Source organism: Harpegnathos saltator, unplaced genomic scaffold (genome assembly GCF_003227715.2).
Source record: "Harpegnathos saltator strain DR-91 unplaced genomic scaffold, Hsal_v8.6 scaffold250, whole genome shotgun sequence".
Lineage (NCBI taxonomy): Eukaryota > Metazoa > Arthropoda > Insecta > Hymenoptera > Formicidae > Harpegnathos > Harpegnathos saltator.
Genome location: NW_020230040.1, coordinates 365265 through 382500, shown reverse-complemented (window position 1 = coordinate 382500; position 17236 = coordinate 365265). Strand labels below are relative to the sequence as shown.

General features: G+C 57.1%; 1 protein-coding gene across 2 annotated transcripts in view; it reads left to right on the top strand.

The window, feature by feature from the left end:
- mnb (minibrain) overlaps window positions 1-17236 on the top strand; it is a 52244-nt gene that overhangs the window by 598 nt on the left and 34410 nt on the right. The gene's annotated exons all lie outside the window — the stretch shown is intronic.

Genomic DNA, 17236 nt, shown 5'->3' with positions numbered 1-17236 from the left:
CGTGAGATCACCCGCGAACAAGCGGCCGATTAGAAACCACCTGCGGGAGTCCCGCGGTTCCCGCGCGCCGCGAGTTCTCCGTTCGCTCGCTGCTGTTCTTGCCGCGCAACGGGACATTCAGCGGCACACCAAGGGGAAATCTTTCTTTCCGCCTGGCAATTATTATGTTAATCGGAGAATTGCGCTCTCCATCCCGAGCGACCGAAAGACGCCGAGACACGGCGTTGTTACGCGGACGTACTGATCGCGAAGGAAATTAGGACAGGATGGGCACGGGAAGAAGGGAGGAGGGGAGCACAACCCTCCACCGAGGCTCCTCCTCGCGCTCGGGGAAGCGATCGCAAGATTGTTCGCGCGACGTCGCGGACGTCCGCGAGTCCGCGCGGCCGGGAATCCCGGACGCGCTCGTAATCGACGGGACGCGAGTAACCCTTTGATCCGGCGGCGTTTCACGTAAGATTACCAAGTGGCACAGTGATCGATCGTCCATTATCTTCCGTTTCGATTAATCGCGTGCGCCCGTCTGCCCGCTCGCCTTCGCCGCGCTGGTCGCGCGCGATGGCAGCCGGGGGAGGGCTGCGCCGGCGAGGGTGAGGGAAGAGGGAAAAGCATCGAAAAGCTCCCTCTCGGATATCTCGGAACGTCTCGGACCGACCTGGATATGTTTCCTTCGATCTGCGAGCTCTCGATCCGATCGACGCGTCGGTCACGAGCAATCGACATCGCTCGACATCGGAGGAGCTTCGCGCGCGCAGTTGTTAATTGAACGAAGGATTCCTACCGTTCCTACGGACGGAGGTTCCTGCGCGTGGGACCTTGCGGGCGGGATCTTCGTTCGAGCCGGAACGAAATCGCAATTTCAACCTCGGTCACCGTGAAGGTCGACGTGGAAGGGAAGGGGAGGGAGAATCGCGCAAAAGTCGCGCGGTGGGTAATAAAGATAATGTTCCATTGAAACCTCGATAAAAGAAAGAATCGACTCAAAACGGACGGAGTCCCCGCAGGTCAAAGGAAGCGCGGCGGTTGATCCTCGCTGGCCGCGGCGCGGCGGTGCGCTCGATCTCCATGCAAAAAGCAACTGCATTCGCGGTCTGATGATTCGGGAAATTGTTAATTATCGCGATAATAAGTCGGGTTGCGCGTCCGCGCGTCCCGCCTAGTTGTAACAAGTAGCCGTTAAGTTGCGGCCCGGAGGAGAGTTCCGGCTACGTGCGGGGGGGGGATGTGTACGCACGCAGGCACGCACTCACGCACGCACGCACACACACGTGTGCGTGCGCGTGCATAAATTCGATGCGCCCAGGCGTGTCCGAAAATAATGGCCGAACGATCGCAGGTGGAACGGTGCCGATTCCCGTCGGCGCGGCGGCGACGGTGGCGGCCGAGGGTTCGTCGCGGTATCGCCATGATGAGCGATTGTTAAGCGGATAGCACGCGGCCTGGCGGAGGGGGCCAGAAATTTGGCTCCTCGACCAAGCGTCGTCGCGTCGTCTTTTTTCCCCCTGTTTTTCGTCCACGGGATGGAAGCCGCGCCAGTTCCGCGAGATCGGCGAAAGGAGAGGGTAGCTATCGTATATCCTTTTGAGAGAAAAAAAGATTGGATGCTAGATGACTTTGCTCGCGCAAAATCCGTCGGATCGGGCAAACTATGCAGTTGCTGTAATGAGCCGGCGAATTGGCTCGGCGTTCGCGCCGCGGCTCGCTCAACGACGCGAATTATCGCGCCAAGGCGCGAAGCAGTTCGCTCGGCGGCGGACTCTCGACGCGCAGTGTCTTCGCCGAGCGAAGGTCACCGCCGACTTTGTCGATCCCCGATCGTTCTTTTGTCGTTGCCGGTGTACGGGCGACGATCTCGCATTCCGACAAGCCGCGCGCGCGCTCTCTCTCTCTCTCACGTCGGCGCTGATTAACGTCGCTTCCTCGCCGTCGCCGTCGACGCGAGCTTTTCGCTCTGTTTTCCGCGCGTCATTCGCGACGCTCGTCTGCCGTCGCGCCTCGGTTCGCTTTCTGATATCCGTGACCGCCGAGAGAGAATCCGCGAAGCAGCGCGGCCCCGTGGCCGCTACCCGGCGGCGTGAGAACCAAGTCCGAGATCCTCGCGAGTTCTACTCGGCCGCGCGCGACGCGATCGGCGCTCTTTCTCCCTTTCTGTCGGGAAACTACCGCTATTGATCGTCACTCCAAAATACTCTTTCGTCGTGAATCATTGAACGTCGCTGATCGACGTTGTATCTCTCTCTCCCTTTCTCCGGATGCGTGCGAGAAGGAAAACGCGCGAAAAAAGACGCTGTAGAAGAAGAGGGGGTCGACGAAGAGGGGCAGGAGGGAGAGGAGGAAACGAGAGTGGCAGCAGCTACTTCTCGGACCCGTGCGCCCGACAGAGGAGAGAAAGAGGGAGGGAGGGAGGGAGGGAGAGACAGCCAGAGAGAGAGAGAGAGAGAGAGAGAGAGGGAGACCGTCGCTAGGTTGTCGGGGAGGGTGCGAGAGGTGTGACGTATTTTTAAACGGAGAGGCAGGCACCCGACCTCCTATACTTAGGCTCGAGTTGTCTTGTGACGAGGACGAGAATAGTGTGTTGGTCACGTTCTGTTTCTCTCGCCCGGCGAAAGACAATCGCCTAACATTCGATTGCGGACGGACGAACGAACGAACGAAAGAACGTGCATCACCTCTCTCTCTCCCTCTTTCTCTCTCCCTCCCTCTCGCCGCTTCTCCTTTTCCTCCGCTCTACCTCCCTCCGACGTTTTCAATCTCTTCCAAGATTTTCATCTTGCGAGCGGAGATTGGAATCGCTGCGGCGCGGACTATACGATCCGCGCTGTATCTTGCATTTAAACATTTGTCACTCAAGCGCAGCGGCTTCGCGCGGAAGGAGCGATAAATATTGATCGGCGCGAAATTTTGTCGTCGGGACGCCGCGTCTGTGTGCCGCGCGACCCCTCAATATCTCGCCATGACGCGAGCGATCGCATCCCGTTGCACGGCGTGCGCTGCGGAGTGTCGCGACGACGACGACGTCGTCCTCGGCGTTGGCGTCGGCGTCGCCGCGACGCGGCCGATTTTTGGACCGATGCCTGATCAGCGACTCTCGGGCAATTCGAAGACTTCGACCGACCAGCCGGCTACCGAATGACGTATATATTTTCGACTTGGCACCCTCTCTCTCTCTCTCTCTCTCTCTTTCTTTCTCTCTCTCTCCTCCCTCGCGCACCGTCGCCCGTTTTTATCCTGGGCCGATATCGACAGGCGTTGACCTCTCGCGAGACGGGGAGATTGCGGCAGAGAGAGAGGCAAAGAGGGAGAGGCAGAGGCCGTGGCGGCAATACTCCTCGTTTCAAGTTGTCAATTAATCAGCTCCGCACCTTCGTCGTACTTATTTACGTAGATCCCGTCGCGTTTTGCCGCGCGGCTTTTTCCCCCTGCTTTTCTCCTTTCTTTCGCTCCTTTGGCTGGATATTTTCACGACAGAGCGATCTCATTTTCGAACCTCGCGCGTGTTTGCGCGGGGCAAGTTGGACAAAAAAGTGAACGGCGCGGCCGGGAGCTGCATAGGGGAAGACAATAGATTGATTGCGGATCGAAGAAAATGGAATTGTCGATCCGGCCGAGGTGTTACCCGTGATATATATAAAGCAATCTCGCGATTCTAATCGCGATCAGTGAAAAAACAATACCTAGTGGTCGCCCTACATATATATATCGATCGCGGAGGAGAGCTCGAGAAAATGATCGCGGTCCCAATAGCGCAACCGGGGGTGAGAACGCGCCCGATGCTTGCCGCGCTCAAGTGCCCCCTCCCTCCCCCTCGCCGCCGCCGTCGCCGCCCTCGTCCCTCCCGGCGCGTCGCCTTTCTCCAACGTTTTTAAGTTGCAAAAGCGAAAACTCCACATAATTTAGCCCTCGTCATCTGAAATGGCTCCTTTCGCCGAGACGAAAATTACAGCGTCTCGTATAAACCGAGAGAGAGAGAGAGAGAGAGAGATCCAGGTGTATTCGTGTAAATATAAAACTCGGGGGAATTCAGTGGAAACACCACACTGAAGAGGACGAGATTTAGGAGGAGGAGGGATTTTATAATTCCTCGCGCGGCGGTTCCTCCGACGAAAGTACGAATTGTCCGATCGAGCGCGGCGCCCGAGTCGTCTCGCGTCGCCGCAATTCCTTCCCGACTAATCCGCGTACTCTTCGTTATTTCGCGCGTGCGAGTTACGCGCGGGCTTGCTTGCTTGCTTGCGTAATTTCGCAATAACTCGCTTACCGAGTACACGTTCTCCTGGTGCTCGTTCGCACGTCGCACGCAACGACACGGAAATATATCAAAACCGATTGGATTTCGAACTTTGCTCCCCGCCGCTTCTCGGGTTTCCATTAATCCTGGCGTCGGTTATTACCGCCGTGTACTACGCACGAATATACATGTACAAATATATATATATATATATACACACGCACACGCATGCACGCGCGCACACATACGCATATATTTACGACGCTCTCGCCGCTCTGCCCGAAACTACAGGCAGATAATATCGGCGCGTCTCGTCCGCGTCTGTTGCGCGCTCATTGTTGCGCGCGGGGAGCCGCGGTTACCTTCCATGCGGCTTTGTACCCCCCCTCCGCCCTGCCGACGTCGTCGCCGCCGTTGGTTCGCCGTACTCTTCGTCGTACTCTTCTCCGCGGGTATAGTAAATACGGAGCGGGACGCGGCGCGCGCGGCGGCTTGGGCTCAATTAGCCGTTGCCATTTGCGCGCGCGTCCCAAACTTCTACGCACGGCGGCGACGGCGGCGGCGGAAGGGGGAGGCGTTATTTATCGCGTAATGAAGCGCGAGAAGGTCGCTAACGTCAAAGTTGGGAGAGATGGTTATCGGATAACCGATAACCACCCCCGCTTCCCCTCCTCCGTTCCCGCCAACCGCCCTTCCTTCCTCCCCCTCGTCACGGTCGGGATCCTCCGCGCCTTTTTTCCGCGGACTGCGGAAGAAACAATAACGGGACGGCTTTATGTGTTCATGTGTGTGTGTGTGTGTGCGCATGTGTGCGCGCGTGTGTATCGCGCGCATCTTCATGTCACGGGGGCGCGATTACGAAGGTGTGCGCGACACGTCGTCATCCCCGCGGGAACGGTGCGAAACCGCGTTTGAATTAAACGCTGTCGCGCGCATGCGCGCGCGCGCGCCGCGAGATCCATCGTGAATCGAACGCGCGCGCGTGGCGCGTTCGCTCCGAAATGAAAGCTGCGTTGCGTTCGCCCTCGGCGAGGTATGACACTCCCCGAGACGGCGCGACGCGAAAGTCCTCCGGCTTCCGGTAGGGCGGGGCGGTGGGGGGTTGGGGGTGGGGGAGGAAATTATGCTGAATCTTATTGCGGATTTGTGAGTCGCGGCGCGCCGTATTATCGCGCGATGCCGGGCAATTTGCGCGCGCGACAGAGAGGGGGAGAGAGATTCAATTACCGTAGCCTTGTACCTGCGCGCCGGGCGCGAGCGACAGAGAGAAAATGGTACACGCACTCGATGCGAATGACGTTAATAGAAAAATGCAATTAATAGGAAAATATCGGATCCTGCGAGCTGTCTTGCCGCATAAATCAAGCGCCGGCGAGCCGCCCGCGCGATTCGATTCTGCGGAAAGGCATTTGGCGGCTTAAGCCGCTTCTCGGCGGAGCGGTAGGGATTGATAACACGACGGGGGAGCGGGGGGGGGCACGGTGGTGCAAGTATTTTAGATCGCTGGCGGGAATCGACTTGCTTCGCTCGCGCACGCTTCGCCCCCTCGCTGTTTTCTTTTCACGCAAGAGACAGAGAGAAGAGGACGCGACGCGGTGGCTTTCACTCTCTCTGACCGGCGCGGCGTCTAACCTCTCCGGAAGTCCGACCTCTTCCACCTGGCGGTTCGTGTGAGAACCGCCTCCTCTCTCATTTTCCTACCTATTTCCTCGAACCCTCGTTCGCGTGAAGGCAAAACGCGACATCATGCGCAGGACGACAGGAGTCGCTCGCGGGGCGGCGCGATTTACGCCGCGACGCTGGAGAGATTCAACCCTCCGCGCTCGGCGGAATAATTCGAGCCCGGTGTCGTTATCGAGCGGCTCGCGAGATTCATTCTTCGCGAGCCGTTCCTCGTGCGGCGAAACGGCGCGCGAGAGAAAGAGGCTGCTTGAACGCGTGACTCTCGGCCGAATAATCGGGACGATTAGCGCACTTTCATCTCCGGCAAACCGACACGAGACGCGCGGACGAGATGGCGGCCAGGGATTAATCCCCTTTCGCGGGATCACCTCGCGACGTAACAATCTCTGCCCGGCTAGCTATTTTTTCATTTCCTTCCTTTTTTCCACCTTCCCGCTCAAACGCGGCTCGCGCCGGACGCTCGGAAATAATTCACCAGCGGAAAGGATTCGCGGCAGTTTCATATGCGTGTTTCAGCACTCCCTTTTAAACCGCGCGCGCACACACTCGGTCTGAGACCGGCAGTGAAAACTTGACGATCTGCAGCGGTGTGCGCGAGCCGAGTGTGTGTGTGTGTGTGTGTGTGAGAGAAAGAAAGAGAGAGAGAGGGAGAGGGAGGGGGAGAGAGAGAGAGAGAGGAGCGCACAGCGACCGGGTATTCTTTTCAAAGGCATTCTGCCCTTTCTGAGTGTGTGCGACTGTTGTTAATAAAATTCTCAAGCGTGCGCGCATAGTCTCATTGCGTTCGACTGATATCGGACGCCGAAAAGCGAATTGCCCAAGCGGGTCTCCCTGCATGCAGCAGCAGCAGCACGTGGAAACCGACGCAGCGGCCAATTTCCGAGCCGAGGCCGATGCTCCCCGCCCTTCTTTTCACCCCTCCTGCCGTCCACCCATCCACCTCGGCGTTGCGCTCGCGAACGGCTTCTTCGTCGTCCGCGACTCCCTCTTCCTCCACTTCTCTCCCCTTCTCCCCGTCGTTCTCTCTGTCTCTCGTGTCCCTCTCGATTTCCCGACACTGACCTCTCCCAATTTTCAAATTACGTTGCCCTCAGCAAGGTTGCGGCCGAGAGGGAGGCTTTAAACTGTCTGTATATCCACCTCGTCGCGTCGCCGGATTCCTCCCTCGCGCCCACACGCATGCACGCACGCACGCACGCACGCACGCACGCACACAAGCACACGAACACACACAGACACGTGGCCGCGCGCGGATTTGCGATCTTTACGAGCGCGCACCCTCGTCGGCGAGCGCGCTGTATACACGGGGTGCCCGGCCTCGGCGGCGAGTCATCTCGTCTATGGATTCCCTGGGCGATTCGGAGTCGATCTCTCATTAACCCTCGAAGGGAAGGGGGGGCGGGCGCGTCGCGCCGCGCCGCGTCGGAGCGGGATATCGAAAAAGGAGGCCGAGTGACGCGTTTCGCCCGGCCCGTTCTCCGGGCTTGGGGTGAGGAGAGGAGAGGAGAGGAGAGGAGAGGAGATGCCGCGAGTGAGGTAATCGTCGGTAGCGCGAGAGTTTACGACTCGCGCTGTTGGATACGGTTTCTTTCGTAACTCGACCGCGACTTACAAAATCGTGGTAGAGAGCGTACTTGAAATCGGGCCGAGAGCAGACTTTTTATTTTGCCGCTCGCACCTCGCCTCTCGCCTCCCGGAGATCCCCGGGGGCTCCTTAATTTTCGGTCGACGGCGGTGGGGCTTGAAAGAAAAAGCGCAGTTGGTCGTTTGGAGTGTTTGTCGCGAGAATTAAGGCGATCCCGGCTCGGAGTTTTGCCTCTACCTTGACGAGGCGCAGGATATATACCTCAGCTTGATACGACAGATGGTTGTCGAGCGAGAACGTCGGAGGAGGTAAACAAGAGCGGGGGGGGGAAGCTCGCGGCCGAAGGGAGACGGAGCGAGCGACAGCTCGCACAAGTGTATCGCGTCCCTTTTCCGTCGACGTAGACGACAGGACATCTCTCGTCGACTATCCTTCGTATCGTACGTTTAATCGCGTTTAAACGGTCGGTCACTTCTCGTCCCCATGGCGATCCTATCCGCGGCCGGGATTAAAACGATTCTAAGCGGGAGAAGTCGTACAAACGTAGATCCGATCTCCGGAACTCTTACAAAGTTGCGACTCTGTTGCTAAAAGCCTCGGATATTTAACCCTTAAACGCGCGCGATTTCCTAGCCTCGCGCGCCCGCGCGATCAAAATATTTTCCTACTCGTCGCGCCTCTCTCGTCGAGTCGAGTCGAGTCGAGCAAGCGAGAGAGAGAGAGAGAGAGGGAGAGAACGCGGGAATTAAAATCGCCATTAAAATGTCATAATAACGCGCCAACACGTCAATCACTACCGCGGTAACACACTGGCAATAATAACTAATATCGCAGCGCCGCTCTCGGCGCATCCACTTAATTTCCGGCGTACGCTCATTCTTCTTAACGAAGCCGTGACAACTTTGTAATCCCGCATCGATTGTCGCCTCACCGCCCCGCGGTGGTGACCTTCTCTCGGCTTAGAGAAACGTTCGTACGACGCGCTTCCAAAATCGCGCATTCCCGAAAATGCGCATTCCCTCTCTGGCACGCGCGCTGTCTGCATGCACACGCATCGGACGTGCGAGCGCGCGCACGCGTACGCACGCGCGTGCGTGTATGTGTGCGAAGGTATCTTTAACAGCCGTGTGTGTGTGTGTGTGTGTCGGTACCCACCTCGTCCGCATGTGGGCGATCACAGGCGCCAATTGGTACACGTGTCCGCCGCAAAATCGTCCGGTAAACCGTAGTTATTGGCCGGCGTGCAGTTATCGGCCGCTCGTATTTATGAGCTTGTAATTAGGAGTAATTTATCGCGCGGTCTCGCTCCCGAGCGGACGGCGCCCTCTCGCACGCTTCCTCGGAGGGGAAGAGGGAGAAAAAAAACCAGCGCGGGAATTTTCCCTCAACCGCCCGCGCGTTACCGACGACGACGATTTTCGAGGCTGCTGCACGCCTCGCGGCGAGATGCGAGCGATCCGATGAACAAATCGCTTTCGCGATCGTGTAACGCTACACACACACACATACACACGTGCGTACGCCAGTGTCCCATAGATCGTCTGACGATTAATTAATTAGTTTACCGTGGTTATTAATATCGGAGGTACACACTCGCGTAAAGCGGGTACGCGCCGATGTCTCGGACGTAGGGACGATAAGGGCGTACGTTATCACGATCGCCGGTGCAATTATTTCTGGGCAGACATCCGATATATATTTAACCGAAATATAGCTCGCCCGCTGGATTCCCGCGCTATTGTGCATGCGAAACGCCGGGGAGAGACACTCGTTCCGCACCGTGACTCGTCACAAAAGGAAGGAAGGAAAGAAAGAAAGAACGGGGAAGGAAGGAAGGAAGGAAGGAAGGAAGGAAGGAAGAAAGGAAGGAAGGAAAAAGAATGGGAGAAAAGATAAAGAAAACGACACGCGGATCGCGGTGTCCCGTAATACGGATTGCGTCCCCGCGCGATTGAAGCGTGAGGATAAAGGCGAGTTTTCGCGGCGGACCTTTGTTGTGAGAGAACGCCTGATGAAAATATTAAACGATTTTTCGCAGATTAGCGCGAGCGCGCTGCGGCTGGACCGAAATGACGTTACGTCGCGGCGCGAAATGCAAAAATTGCAAGCCCGGCTCGTTTCGTCTAATTTTCCCCGTGTAATTTCATCAATCTCTCTCTCTCTCTCTCTCTCTCTCTCTCGGAAGGGATTTTAATCGATCGGGCGTGCGATAAAGTCTGTAAAACGTCCTGCGCGAGCGAGAACGATCTCCCCGAGGGAGGGAGGGAGGGAGAGTCGCGAGGAATCGACTAGAACTAAGCTCTGATCGTCGCTCTTTCGCCACGTTCGAGAGAAATATATCTCATTTTTCGCGGTCGCTATTCGGGGAGATGCTCGCTCTTTACAAAGTTGTCGAAGCCTTTGATATAGATAGGTGGTTCTCTTGAACGCGCACTCGCGTACCTCGAACCTTCTCTAGCGAATCCTCCGCGCTCAGCCCAAAGAGAGAAAGACGGAGACAGACAGACAGACAGACCAGAGAGAGAGAGAGAGAGAGAGAGAGGGAGAGAGAGAGAGAGAGAGAGAGGGAGAGAGAGAGAGAGAGAGAGAGAGAGAGAGAGAGAGAGAGAGGCACAGGCACAGTCGTGAAGGGCGCGTCTTTTCGTCGGCGAGTGCCGGCCGGAGGACGCTCGAAAATAAGGGGAAAATTAGAAGCCGCCGATCTTTCGAGCATCCTCGTCGGCGGCTGTCGGCTAATTCCTGCTGGCTACGTGTCGGTCCTCGTGATCCTGCTGTTCGATCGAGGAACGCTCCTCGACGGACACGTGGATGACGTCCTTCGCTGCCGAGCGCGAGAATGAAATTTATTCGCGCAGCTTTTCCCGACCGATCGTACCTCTCTCGCTCCATTTTTCTCCATTTCTATTCGGCCGCCTCGGCCGAACGTTAGATCCGACGGTGTTAATGCGCGCGGAGCTTTGTCCGACAGGAATTGCGGTTATAATAAAGAAAAGAGAAAACGACACTCAATCGAGCAGTTGCGCGGCGCAAAGTATACAGGGCCGCGCAGCTAAGCGTCCCTTCTTTGAAACTTTGCGTCGCTGTACAGCCGGCGAGTGGCGTCTTTTGCCGTCGGGACGGCGGCGGCGTTTGGCTCTTCGGAAGTGTTGCATTTCTTTCTTTCTTTCTTTTTTTTTTTTTTTTTTTCAAAACCATCTTGCCGAGAGATAAAACGGTAAAAAGGATACGAGGGCGCGGCGGCGGCAGCGATGGTTGGATAATCGCGAAGTGACCGCAAAGCGACACTTTGGCGGGTAGGTCGAAATTTTTTTCGAGGGTACTCGAGGACGCGCGAGACAAAGCGACGAAGCGGCTAAGGGCGGCTGAAACTCGCCCGGTAAACTCGAGTCGTCGTCGTCGTCGTCGTCGTCGTCGTCGTCGTCGTCGTCGTCGTCGTCGTCGTCGTCGTCATCGTCCGACAACGAATATATCCAGCTGCCTCGCGCGCTTCCGCGCCGGGCTCGATATATATTCCTAATCGTATCTTCACGATGGAACTTCAGAGTTCGGGGATTTTCTTCTTCTCTCGAGGAGTCTTCCTCCGCGAATCCTCCTATCGAGATCATCCTCGTCGATGAAACAGATACAAAGAAAAAAAACATCCGCGGGAAAATATCGCAGATGCTTCGTTTGAGCATACGAGAGAGAGGTTGCTGGGTTTGTTGAGTGAAAAATTAATTTGTCCAAGACACCGCGATATGCAAGAAGAAGAGCGACAGGAATCGGCTGTAGAACGCTAGAAGCGACGCGAAATTTCAACATTCACGGACGCTTCCTGATTCCAGACGCGACCGAGCCGCAAGTAGAAGCCCTTCGTCGAAGGGCTGCTCGCCTCCCTTTGGTGCCCTCCCCTCCCCTGTGCTCTCCCTCCTCGCGTACCCTCCGACCGCAACGTCTGCCTTTGGTAGTGGGTCCCTTCGTTGCCCGATCTCCAATGGGAACAGGAAACAACGGTCGAAGGGCTAAGAGCGAGAGATGCCCTTGTCGCGCGCGCGCGAAATATCGCGTATCTACCTTCAAGATGGCGCCTTGCCGATCCCGGATACCTTTTCGCCCAGGGCGCGAGCAGCTCTACGACGAGGAAGCTCTCCTCGCACGCGCGCTCGCTCGTTCGCTCGCTCGCTCGCGTAGGGCTACCGGCCCTCTCCCTTCGCGCGCCCTTCTCCCTGCTCGCTTCCCGCCACGCAACTATCGACTGCAGCGCCTCTGAGAGAGGAAGCCGCCAGGGCGTTCATCCCTGTACCCTGCGCCACCCCGCGCGCCCTTCGCATCCCCGACGAATCGTGCGCCCTACGCACGAGAGTCGAAAGGGCCGCCGCGCGGCGAGAAAGCATAATCGCGGCACACGACCGCGTCTCTTTTTCTCCTTTTCTCAGGAGGAGGCCGAGCGAAGGCCGAGAGAAGACAAAGTGCGGTGGAAACTAATCGAATAGCCGGAGTAATCGGCCCTAAGAGCGTGCAAAGGGCGCGCCCTTGTCTACGCGCGAAACGACATCGTTGTCATCGTCACAGTCGTCGCCAACGACGACGTCGACCTCGACGTCGTCGTCTTCTCGACATCCCCCGTGATCCTTCGCGCGTTACTCTCTCCTCTCCGGTCCAGGCGTCGTACATCGGGACGAAGTCTCTTACCTCCGAAGGACTCTCTTTTCTCCCTTTTGCCGTCACCGCTCCTCTTCCCCGTCGCCATCCCTTTCCCCGCGACTCAGGCTCGCATGGAAGGCGGCAGACCAGCCAGCCAGTCGGTCGGCGGTTGCTCCACCCCCGTGCGACACGATCAATACGCGACTATCTCTCTCTCGCTCTCTCTCTCTCTCTCTCTCTCTCTCTCTCTCTCTCTCTCTCTCTCTCTCTCTCTCTCTCTCTCTCTCTCTCTCTCTCTCTCTCGCTCTCTTTCTCGCTCTCTCTTCTCGTTCTCTCCTATCACTCTCTCCATCTCACCCTCTCTCTCTCTCTCTCTCTCTCTTCCTTTCTCTCTCTCTCTCTCTCTCTCTCTCTCTCATACTCTATCTCTATCACGCTCTCGTCGCGTCTATATCGTTTCTCTCTCGCCTCGTTCGTCCGCGGCGCACAGCCGAGCGGCTCCGTAGTCAGCAGCAGCCAGCAGCCAGCAGCAGCAGCCAGCAACCGGCGGCAGAAGCGCGCTCGACTGGCTGTTCGTTTCGAAGCGGTCTTTCTGTTGCTATGCCGGCTCCCCTTGACCCCCCTTCTGTCTCCTCCACTCTTATTCACTCTCTTTCTCTCTATCTTTCGCTCTGTCCTCCTCCCTCTCTCTCTCTCCCCCTCTCTCTCTCTCTCTCTCTCTCTCTCTCTCTCTCTCTGTCTGTCTGTCTGTCTGTCTGTCTCCCTCCCTCCGTCGTTCTCCCCTGTCCTCTCTCCCTCGTCCTGCTACACTCCGTTATCCTCTCATATCCCCGCGGCGAATGTTCCTTCCTGGCTGCGCCGGCATCGTCCTACGGGATAGCTCCCGACGCCTCTCCTCCTGCGCCGTCATGGACGAAGGATCTCTCCTGCCAGAGATCTCTCTTCCTGCGGCTTTCTCCTTCCCCGACGTCGTCGTCTCACCTGCCTACCTGACGAGAACGAGGAAGAGAGAGAGAGAGAGAGAGAGAGAGAGAGAGAGAGAGAGAGAGAGAGAGAGAGAGGGACCTCCGTGTCTCTTTTTGGCACGCTTCTGTCTGAGATTCTTCTCCTTCTTCTCCGACGGGCGGCCGGATGTGACCGTCGTCTCTCTTTCTCGACTCGGCGGGACTTTCGTCCGTCGCTCACGTAGACGACTGGCTTCACGGACGCGCGCACACGTACCTCCTCCTCCTCTCTTTGCAATTTCCTCGTCTCCGGCGTCCGACGAATTCGCGAAAACGCCAATCTATGTTACTCTCGCGGCATGATCTGCATTACCTTCTTCCTCAACGATCCCGCATACGGCTTGTTTATGCGTCGGAGGTTTCAGATATATCCCCACCGAGCGGGATTTATTTCGGTCTTCGGAGTCGAATATAAATATGATCGACGGAAATTCCATTAACCGTTCCAGTTATTTGAGCGTGTCGAGTATGAGGATGGCAAAAATAAAAGCTATCGACATGCGCGCGCGCGAGCAAGAGGGACGGAGCGAGCGAGAGAAAGAGAGGAAGGGAGGGAGGGAGGGGGAGAGAGAGAGAGAGAGAGAGAGAGAGCGCAGGATTCCTGCGACTATCGTCGAAGCATGTCTGCCTGCAGTCGCTCCCGAGACAGGCGTGGGTGTTCAGCGTTATATCTTTTTGGGTTTGCGCACGTCATGCTGTTTCTTTCCCTGCTCCCCTTTTTTCCGATCCTTACGCGCACAATGAGCCAATCGAGACGGGTTGCCGTGTCGTAAGGATCGCTTCGGACGATCTACTAGTCTGCGATCGAAATTGCCACGGCACCTTTCCCGTGTGTCTCCAATATTTCCATTTGCAAAAAGTCGCTGAAAATTATTCGCACTTGCGAACGATTGCACGAGACGTGCGTTTACATCCTGCGCCGAATTTCCTTGTGAATTCTGGACGATCGAGAGCGGCCTTCGCTGGACCGATCTCTCGACCTGTTAATTCCCGAAGCGGACGTTAGCTCCTTTATTTTTTCGCACTGTTTATCTCTTTCGCCAACTAACGGATACTTATCACCTCGGGGCATAAATTGGAGACGCGCGCGCGCGTGTGTGCGTAAAGCCGATGAACGTGTTTTCTCGGCACGGAGTGAAGTTGCGTGCGCGCATAAATAGTATCGCCGTCCGAACGAACGAACGCGCTGCGCGGAGCGTCGCGCATATTTTGCTGAAAGCCAAGTTTGGCGGTTCCGATAAGTTGTCGCTTTACGTTAACAATATCGGCGAGCAATACTGTCTTGCGCGCGCGACGCGCGCGATAAGAGTTCCCCCCCCCCCCCATTAGAGAGAGTGAGAGAGAGTGAGGGGGGGAGGGAGAAGGAGAAAGAGACAGAGCAGTGTTCCTCAAACTGGGCTACACCTGAGTCGGGAATACACGCGGGGGAAAAGAAAGGAAAGAAAATGTCGCGAAACTGGAGGGAAAGTCGTCTGATTTTATTATTTCTGCCTGCTCAATCGAGCGTGCACGCGCGCGCACATCCTCACACACACACACACACACATACACAGGGAGAACCGCTGGCCCGCAAAGAGACGATTCCTTCAGGAATCGCCGTTTTTCTTTCGACAGCGAGAACTGTCGCGAAAAAACGGAGGAGGAGGAGAAGGAGGAAAAGAAAAGAGTTGACGCGACGGTGAAATTTCAGCCGGCGAGTTCCGGCCGCGCGAATCTCCTTAAACAGGGTCGTGCAAATAGCGCTCGTTTACCGGTCAAAGTCCCCGTCCGTAGACGCCCGCGGAGTTCGCACGAATTTCGTCATCTATTGATTGATAAGTGTCCGCCAATCACGCGCTCGGCAAATTTCACGTCGAGGCCAGGAGTGGCCTCGTTCCGTCGATCTTTCGCGTTGACTCGCACGCGTGATTTTTCCACGCCGTGTGTGTGTGTGTGTGTGTGTGTGTACGTGTGTGTGCGCGCGTGCGTGTGTGCGTGGGTGAGTACGCACGTACGCTTGTTACACGCACACGCACGCACGCACACGCGCTCCTACGCAACGCATGCGTCCAGCGGGGGTGACAAAAGCGCGAGCGGAACGAGACACGCTCTCCGCGTCCGGCGGGTTTCTCTCACGCACATATACACGCACGCACTCACGCACGCACGCACGCACGCACGCTCGCTCGCTCGCTCGATCGCCGCCAGCGCATCGCGAACGCACGCTCGACGAAATAACGACGTATAATTTCCTCGGTTAAACACCTGTTTATCGATTAAACATCCGCGCCGTTTATCGCGGACACGGCTGTCGAAAAACCTCCGCCGACCTGTACACCTCAGGTGAACGACACCTCCCGGCCTTACGAGTCAATTTTCTCGTCCCCCCGCTCTCTCCCCTCTCTCTCTGTTTTCCTCCCCTCTTTAAAGCCGACATACCACGTCTTGCATTCTTCGCACCTTGCGACCTCCCCCCCTCCCGAAGACGCGACTGACCGTTCGCGCGATCACCGTGAGAGTCGCAAATTTCATCGCCGTGGTAAGGCACGCCGGAGGAGAAGGAAGAGGGAGGAGGAGGAGGAGGAGGAGGAAGGCGGGTACACCTCGCGCGTCACCCACGCTGGGCACCCTCCCCCTCCCACTCGCACCGCCGCCCGCCAGCGGCGGTCTGACCCCCGGGGTTCAAGTGTAATTAAAAAAAAAAGAAGAACGGCGGGAGGGGCAAGGGGAAGCGCCGGATGCGCGCGACGTCGCGCACAGCCGCGACTCAATTACCGCGCGCGGATTTTAATTGGTGTTCTCATTGAATAAGCGCGGCGACGACTCGCGCCGCGGCGGTCGCGCGAACGCGAATATTAATATATCCCTCTCCCCGTCGTAGGGGCGGGCAGGGGGGCGTGTATGACCGAGAATGGTTGTACACACACCGGGCGCAAGAAAGTGAAGCTTCTCCCGCTCTCCCCCCTCTTCAGCCCCATCCGCGGAGACCTAGCCGTCGCTCCGTAAAACGGGGAGTGATTAGAGACGCGTCGATGAACAGAGACAAAGCCGGGGAGAAATGTAACACACACACACGTACACGCGGCTTTCGCTTCTCGCGATCGCGCTTCCCGGGGAGGGGCGGGGGGGGGAGGCGCGCTTCGTCTCCCCGGCCGAACCTTGAACAGCCGGAGCTGAAACACGTCCACTCGCAGTTGGTCGGCGCGTTCCGCGACCTTCGTCGAGGTTGCGTTTTAATTCTCACGACAGGGGCAGGAGGGGGGAGGGGCTGCGTACGTAGCTGTTGGTAGTAGCGCGTCTCTCCTCGTCGAAAGACGCGACTAGCGGCGCTCCGCTCTTCGAAAATGGAGATGAAACGCGCGCGGCGCTCGGAGGTGCTGGGAGAAATCTTGCCGGAGACTTGCGGTTATCTAATTAGGTCGATAGGTGCTTTGGCTGCTAACTCGTCGTGCCTCCCGAGATGAAGTTCTTTCGAGACGGCAGTCTCGTGCATCTCTGCGGCGCACGAATGTTGCCGTTCGGACGTTCGCCGGACGGACGGACGAGACGTTCATTTCGCGCTCGCTCTCGCTCTCGCTCTCGCGTCGTCACGTAGCACGTTCGTCACTTTTTCACGCAACGACCCTACGCTTCGATAATTATCCTTCACGCATGCTCGCGGCGTATTCCTCCCCGAGCGTATGGAAGGTCGGGTGTAGGTGTAGAATTAGCACGTGACGCGCTTGGCCTGCCCGCGCGAAACGCTCGCCGAAACGCATCCGTCGCTTTGCCGCATTCTCTCCGCTTGTGCTTTATGGCCGCCATCGGGCAACGGTGAGTTACACTTGTATGCTGCCGGTAACAGGCAATTACCGGTTACGATTCGAACGCAGATTTGTCATGTCAGAGTACGTTCGAACGTATGAAAGGAAAGAGGAACAAGTGGAGACCGCGCGAGACGACGGTAAAAGGGGAAAAAGAAAGTGCGCGCGAAACGCAGAGAGAGAGAGAGAGAGGGGGGGGGGACGGGGGCGCAATGCCGCGCCGCAAGATTGGACGATTGGACGAGGTCAGTGAATAAAGAGCTGATAACATTCGCCGAGCTGATATTCCGCGCACGTACCTTCTTTCCATTCTCTCTTCTCTCCTCTCTTC